General features: G+C 41.1%; 1 long non-coding RNA gene across 1 annotated transcript; it reads right to left on the reverse strand.

The window, feature by feature from the left end:
- Nucleotides 1–1,067: 1,067 nt before the first annotated feature.
- LOC144096682 (uncharacterized) lies at nt 1,068–6,265 on the reverse strand. The gene is made up of 2 exons (XR_013306801.1): nt 5,836–6,265; nt 1,068–2,915 (listed from the first exon to the last, which is right to left on the reverse strand). It is a non-coding gene; the product is annotated as an uncharacterized LOC144096682 (long non-coding RNA).
- Between the last annotated feature and the right edge of the window lie 266 nt (nt 6,266–6,531).

Genomic DNA, 6,531 nt, shown 5'->3' on the forward strand with positions numbered 1-6,531 from the left:
ATTTACAGAACATTGTTACTAGCACGTCCTCAAAACACTGTTCGCAATTTAACTTGTGCATGCGACTTACATTCATTCCATTGGATGTTCGAAAATACTGAACACTTCTTAACACTGAAAAAACAGTTTCGTTGCAAATAACACATAAAAAGAACCCAATTAACCGCGTGTATACACTCGGATCATCAACACTAAAGCAGGTTAATAGCTACAAATATCTAGGTGTAACAATCACAAGCAGTCTTTCCTGGAACTCACATATAGATAACATATGCTCCTCTGCATTTAAAAAGCTTTGTTTCCTGAGGCATAAACTAAGAAATTCACCTTCTCACGTAAAACTGCTAACGTATAACGCTTACATCAGGCCAAAGCTTGAGTATGCTTCGGTTGTTTTGGACCCATTCACTAAACTTAACATATATAAATTAAAAAGGGTTCAAAGAAAAGCTGTTAGGTTTATCTATTCCAAATTTAAAATCACCGACTCCCCCACTGACCTCATGGCGGCTAACAATATTGAAACACTTGAAACGCGAAGAGGAAAATATCGCCTTGAGTTTCTTTATTCTTTACTTAACCATAAGTTTGCTTTGGATCCTTCACAGTACATATCCCCCTTAACCACACGTTATACCCGACATCATCACATTCACTCATTGACACCGTATTTGCGAAAACTGACTGTTTTAAATATTCGTTTTTTCCGTGGACAATATCCGATTGGAACCATGTTATGACATCGTAATATTTTGCAAAATTTGTCTCCTCATTTTTATGTATATTTCTTTTCATTGTGTTCTGTATCTTTTGAGTTTTAAGAATATATGCCTGTCCTGCTTGGACCCTGAAAAGGGTCTGCAGTATGTACTAAATAAATAAAATAAATAAAAATTACACAGACCACCGCTACAAATAGCACTGGAATGTCACAAATGTCAGTTACTAACCTACACACATATCTGAAATATTAACACCAGCAGCATTAAAAGGCTGCTTAACATGTCAAGCTTATTCAATTGAAAAGAAATTGAAGAGCCTGCATAAAGTAAAGAAAACGTCACAAAGACCTCTAGATTATAATTTTATTTTTTAAATGGAGGACAATACACAACATTTAAAACCACAATTCTTGGACAGGTACTAGAGATAGGGACTAACTTGAAATCAGCACCTAAAAGTAATCAAAACGATACAATAGCAAATCTTGAAAAACAATGCAGAGTTGACTTGAAAACTTCGCTACACTTCAGGCTAACTGGTGCTGTCAGATAAGATTAGCTAAAAAATGTTATGCACCAGACAATTCCCAGTGCCTAACTTCAACATGTAGATTACAAAATACAGTAAAAGAAATACTAAACAGACATCCTAAAGCAGCCCACTAAATCTACTGTAAAATATCACAGGTATCCAACCTCTAATGTTTGTGTTTGTTCTTGAGAAACCCATAGGATGAACATAACCTTAGAAAACGTATACAATACATTCAATTTAACACAATCACATAAAAAAGAACACAAAACAAAACTTTACACTCAATATATGGAGGCCCATGCTCTAGAGAAAGTTTATGTGCCCCGAAAGATATGTTAGCCACCCATTTGAAGGAGCCTGTCGGAAATAAAATGCAGCACTCATAACTTATATGGAAAAAATTAGAATACAGAAACACATGCTTTTCAATCTAGCTAACAAGTAATGACTAATGCTGAAACACAAGGAATTAGTCAACCTGGTATTACGTGACTGTGCGCACTACAAGCAAAGCAAAATCACATGGGCTAAGGTCAAAGCGCTCAGCACACAGGCATTCTAGTTGATCGGGAGGAAGACATTCATCACCTTCACTTTAGGACGAAGTGAAAAAAAATTTCCAGAAAAGTTCCCATGGCAACCGAACAGACTAAGGACTAGTAACTTTGTGATTAAATAAGTAAATGAATTTCTGAAGACCTGTGTCTAAGCACATATTTGCTTGAAAACTTAATTGTTCACCAAACCCATTATCACCATTATTTTTCTAATTAAAGGATATGTATAAATGCTAGCAAATGTGTCATGTGGCAGAACGGGAAGTCTATTAAAAAACAAAAAATTACAAAATGCTGACAGTGCTCCCAGGAAGATGTCCGAGCTAGATGCAAAAAGATAAAAACCATGACTAGCCCATGCAGGGACAAGAAACCAGTGGGGTGATGATTCTTAGGGTCAACGAAATGTTGCTGTTCCTGTTTGTCATGTCTTTCCATGCTGTTACATAATGCGAGTACAGCATTTGTCGAAGTTTAGAGCACAAGGAATTCACTTCTGAGCCTTGTTGTGCATCGCTAGCATTGCAGATCTCTTGAAGGTACAAAAAATCTTGCCCTGACCACCGTGAATGTTGGACATCCATGGATGCTCAGAGGTCTTATTACACGGCTTAGAAGCCAAACCCATTGGCTCTGTACTTTTTGAAAAAGGCTATACATCATTTTTCTCACAGATTCATGCTGATATTGTTTTCCTTTTTCTTCGCTCTGGCCAACTGTATCATGTTAACATTGATAAGTTATAGCAACACAGTTTGTGTTCCACTACCAGTATTCCAAACAGTACTAAAAAACTAGACATGTAAAACATGTACAGGCAGATAGAAGAGGCAGTTGTGAAGGAAAGACGCAGTGGTTTTTAAAAACTGATGAGCTCAAAACCATCGAAGCATGGTTTACTTTAAGCCAAATATCTAAAAGCACTCTCAAGAAAGGTCAGCAGACAGAGTGCCTTGTTTAGATTTTCCAAACGGAACACCCAGAAGGCTGCAAACAGCAGAATCCCCACAGAAGCGATGAGGTTTTCACTACAGGGTGATGGCCAATGAACAGGAAAACTGCGCCTTGATAGGTGAGGAGGCATGCTGTAAGTGCTTGGTCCTGCAAAATTAAAAATGAAATATCACTGACATTTCTAACACTTGTAGAAATGCAAAAAAATACTATCCCATTTCAGTATAATGCACATTATGACTACACTATCCTAGGGATGAATTCATGAGGGGGTGGTCTCCCCTCCTCAAAGTGAGACATTTTACATGGAAAAACCATGCTCAAGCCAATTTTTTCAAGAATAAAGTCAAAGAAATGCGAGGTTCATACATGTCACTGACCGATTTTTAAAGATAATGGTAACCAGGCTAATGTTCTTGGAGCTATCAACACTGTCCAGCTTCAACTTCATTGCTCACCACTCTGTGCAGGAGACCTTGGTGACAAGTTTTGTATCAAAACTTTTTTATTCATGATTCGTTAGTATGGATGAATCACTTTGCGAGAGCTTTGCTCGGAAACCAAAGTGTTCATATTAAAGAGGTGCAACTGTACATATGATTTGTCCATTAGAGCCATGATCATATTTAGTGGCCACAACAACTATGCAAAAGTTAAACAAAATGCTGCAATGGCCTCCCTGCCAGATTTGAAAACCATATTCTAGCTATAAGACAACTGAGCTGCTCAATCTCATTTAATTGCAACCAGTGCAGCAACAGCCTAACTGTAATCGAACTAGAGGCTAAAGAAACAAAGGTGAGCCACTGCTCATTAGGGGGCGTGATACAAAGTGCGTATTCGAAAGGTACAGCTGCACACGAAATCTACCACTCTTGCTTTATCCGTGACATTTGATATATATGACAACTACAGGAATTTTTGCTGAGCATCGAAGAAGCAAATGTTCTCTAGAGAATCACATTTTGAGCACCTGTAACAGCACGGGATGCAACAATCAGTACTCCCCATGAATCATATTTGCGTGTGTATAATGAAGACCTAAAAATACAAAACTTGTATGGTGTTGTTCAAAGTGTATATCGCCATTATACACAGCTTGTGAAGTAGCCCTCCACAATGATTGGATGCCATCGAAGACTACAACACAAAACACTCTTTTCCAACTGAAAATAAAAAATAGCTGCACCGTGTCCAGACCTCAGTGCCATTTGTCAATAAAATGAAAAAAAAACACAGTCGCAAAAGTAAATAATGGTGATCGCCTCTCCATAATTTCGTGCAAGTCTAAAGAAACCCCTACCGTCTCAACATTGGATTACTGGTTAGTTGAAAAGAGTGGTAGTGAACACAAGTGAAAATGAGCCAGTAGCAATGCAAATCCCAAAATAGCAGCGTGTCAGTACGCTGTATCTGGTTTAGTCATGAAATTACTCTATTTTCAGAACTGAGCGTAGTTGCAGCAGTTACACTGGCTCCTTATTCCTACTATTGTCTTTTTTTTAATTGCACAAGTAACTATGCCTGAATTTTAACGAAAATCCCTTGGGGGTCAGCAGCTCCTTACTGTCAATGTTTGCATCCCGCCTCTTTGCAAGATAACGAAACACCATGCAGGGCTTTGTGCCAGCCTCATTCTAAAATAAATAATCACAAAACCCAAGCTTTGCTAAGGCTCGTGACATCAATGACTAAATTTGAGTAAATTCTGTGCCTAAAAGGTAGTCATCAGATGTTCAGATAAATACTGAGCTGCTATTTTCATTCAAAAATTTTAGTTCCTGCCTATGTCCACCAATAATTTGCACAAAAATATCTACAAGTGTTGCAGGGGGCATCTTTCTTTTCGACTTAACTCTGAACTGTTTGGTACTGCTTGTAGATTAAACTGATGCAACCTTGGAGTTCTTCATAGATTAGAACCTGTATAGAACAATGTCCAGTCAGGTTTGATACCAAACAAATCATTATGAATAAAATGTATGTCGTTCGAATTACTGACTCCAATAATGATAGGTGACCAAGGCAATGAAGTATGTGATGCTTTGAAATTAAAGCAGCTGTTATATTTTCACAAACAGTGACAGCACGTTTATACTGCACCCATCGAAGTTATGCCGCAACGAACCGCAGAACATAAGGCAAGAACTGACAGTAGTTGCTTTCTCGCTTTCACTCGTGTTCCAGTGACAAAGAGATTGCGCCATTGACTGAAAGCAACAAATAATCAGATTGCAATTCTAAATGTGGCGACCGAATCTATGATGACAGAATACAAGTATGCACTTCAGAAGCTTTGAGCACATTCATAAATTTGCTGCGACGCGCACGATAAGCAAAATTATGTTTTTTGTTGGGAACCATGGCATTTTAGAAAAAGCGACCTGATTTTTTTATGTTAATGGCGATGCCGCATACCTCGATCTGTGAACATGCATGAAATTAAGAGTGGCCAAAAATGCTGCACATATCCAAACTAAAATGACACAAATGCTTCGGAGGGCACTAAAATAACAATGCCGAAAACATACAGCCGCTTGCAAGGTGTACAGTACTCACGGATTGAAATAGGACATTCGGAGCGCGTGGCCGTCGCTTCATGGAGCGCCGCCCGTAGACGCTCGTGGAACCAAGGTGGTGCATTGTGGTATGGCGCGAGAGGGAGAACATCTACAAAGCAGAATTGTTCCTTCCAGTAGCCAATGAGCCGGCCTGTGGTTTACCACATGCCTGCGTGGCACTGCAAGGTTAGCGCTCCGAATGTCCTATTTCAATCCGTGAGTACTGTACTTCAGTGCAGACGCAAGCAAACTTGTACTACAGAGCGCTCGTGCGGTGCTTTGCGGAATGAAGGCGAACTTATAACGCAGGCAGTGGGATTGACTGAAAATGCAGGTGCTCAAGCGCTGGTGCATAGTCATATAAAACAACCCATACACTGGCAGCACGTCGTTAAGAAAACTGTGCTAATGCTTTGCTCCATTCCGCAGCACAGTGCCTCAGCGCTCCACACAAGCCTGCTCCCGCATTTATCGTACAACGATATTTAAGACGCAAAATCACCTACCATGACGGCGAGACGGATGTGAGACGGCAGGGATTCAAGAATATCCTTCCGGGCAGCAGTGTCGAGGTAGAAATTTCTCTCCCGCTGGCCAAGGGCGCGGCAAAGCTAGCGCTTGTCTCAATTCGCTCACAACGGCGCCGTACCGCCATTCGCAAACCAGAGCGAGGGGCAAGCTCAGCCGTCGTTTACGATATCCCCTTCGGTGAACTCGGTTAAGCATCCATCTTCCCTTTCTCCGTCGCGCATCGAAAAGCAGCAGCGGCAAACGCACAGTCGCCTCTCACGATATCCGTTCCAAGAGAGGCTCCAGACAACCCGCTGCGCTCAATTCTGCGACGCAATTCGAGACGGCCCAGCTGGCGCTGCTAGGCCTAGCGCCTACGCCGCTTCGGTCACAGCGTCCGCACTCGCGACTCTCTCGCCGACTTCTGAACCTTTGCGCCGCCTGCTGTCAATTGCATCTCGACCGAAACCAAAACTTGATGCTTCGTTCCGGAACTAAGCGAAACAGATAAAAGTGCACAATTCCAATGGCGCGTTCTTTTGAACAGCAGCAGGAACTCGACCTCGCTCCGTCTCAATTGCAGTACGGTGTTTTTCTCTACACCGTTCGGACGCTTCCGAATGGAGACAACCACTCCGTTAGAGACGGCTGATGAACGATTGCGGACCTCGTTAGCACACCGTCAGTTATAG

Source organism: Amblyomma americanum, chromosome 7 (genome assembly GCF_052857255.1).
Source record: "Amblyomma americanum isolate KBUSLIRL-KWMA chromosome 7, ASM5285725v1, whole genome shotgun sequence".
NCBI lineage: Eukaryota > Metazoa > Arthropoda > Arachnida > Ixodida > Ixodidae > Amblyomma > Amblyomma americanum.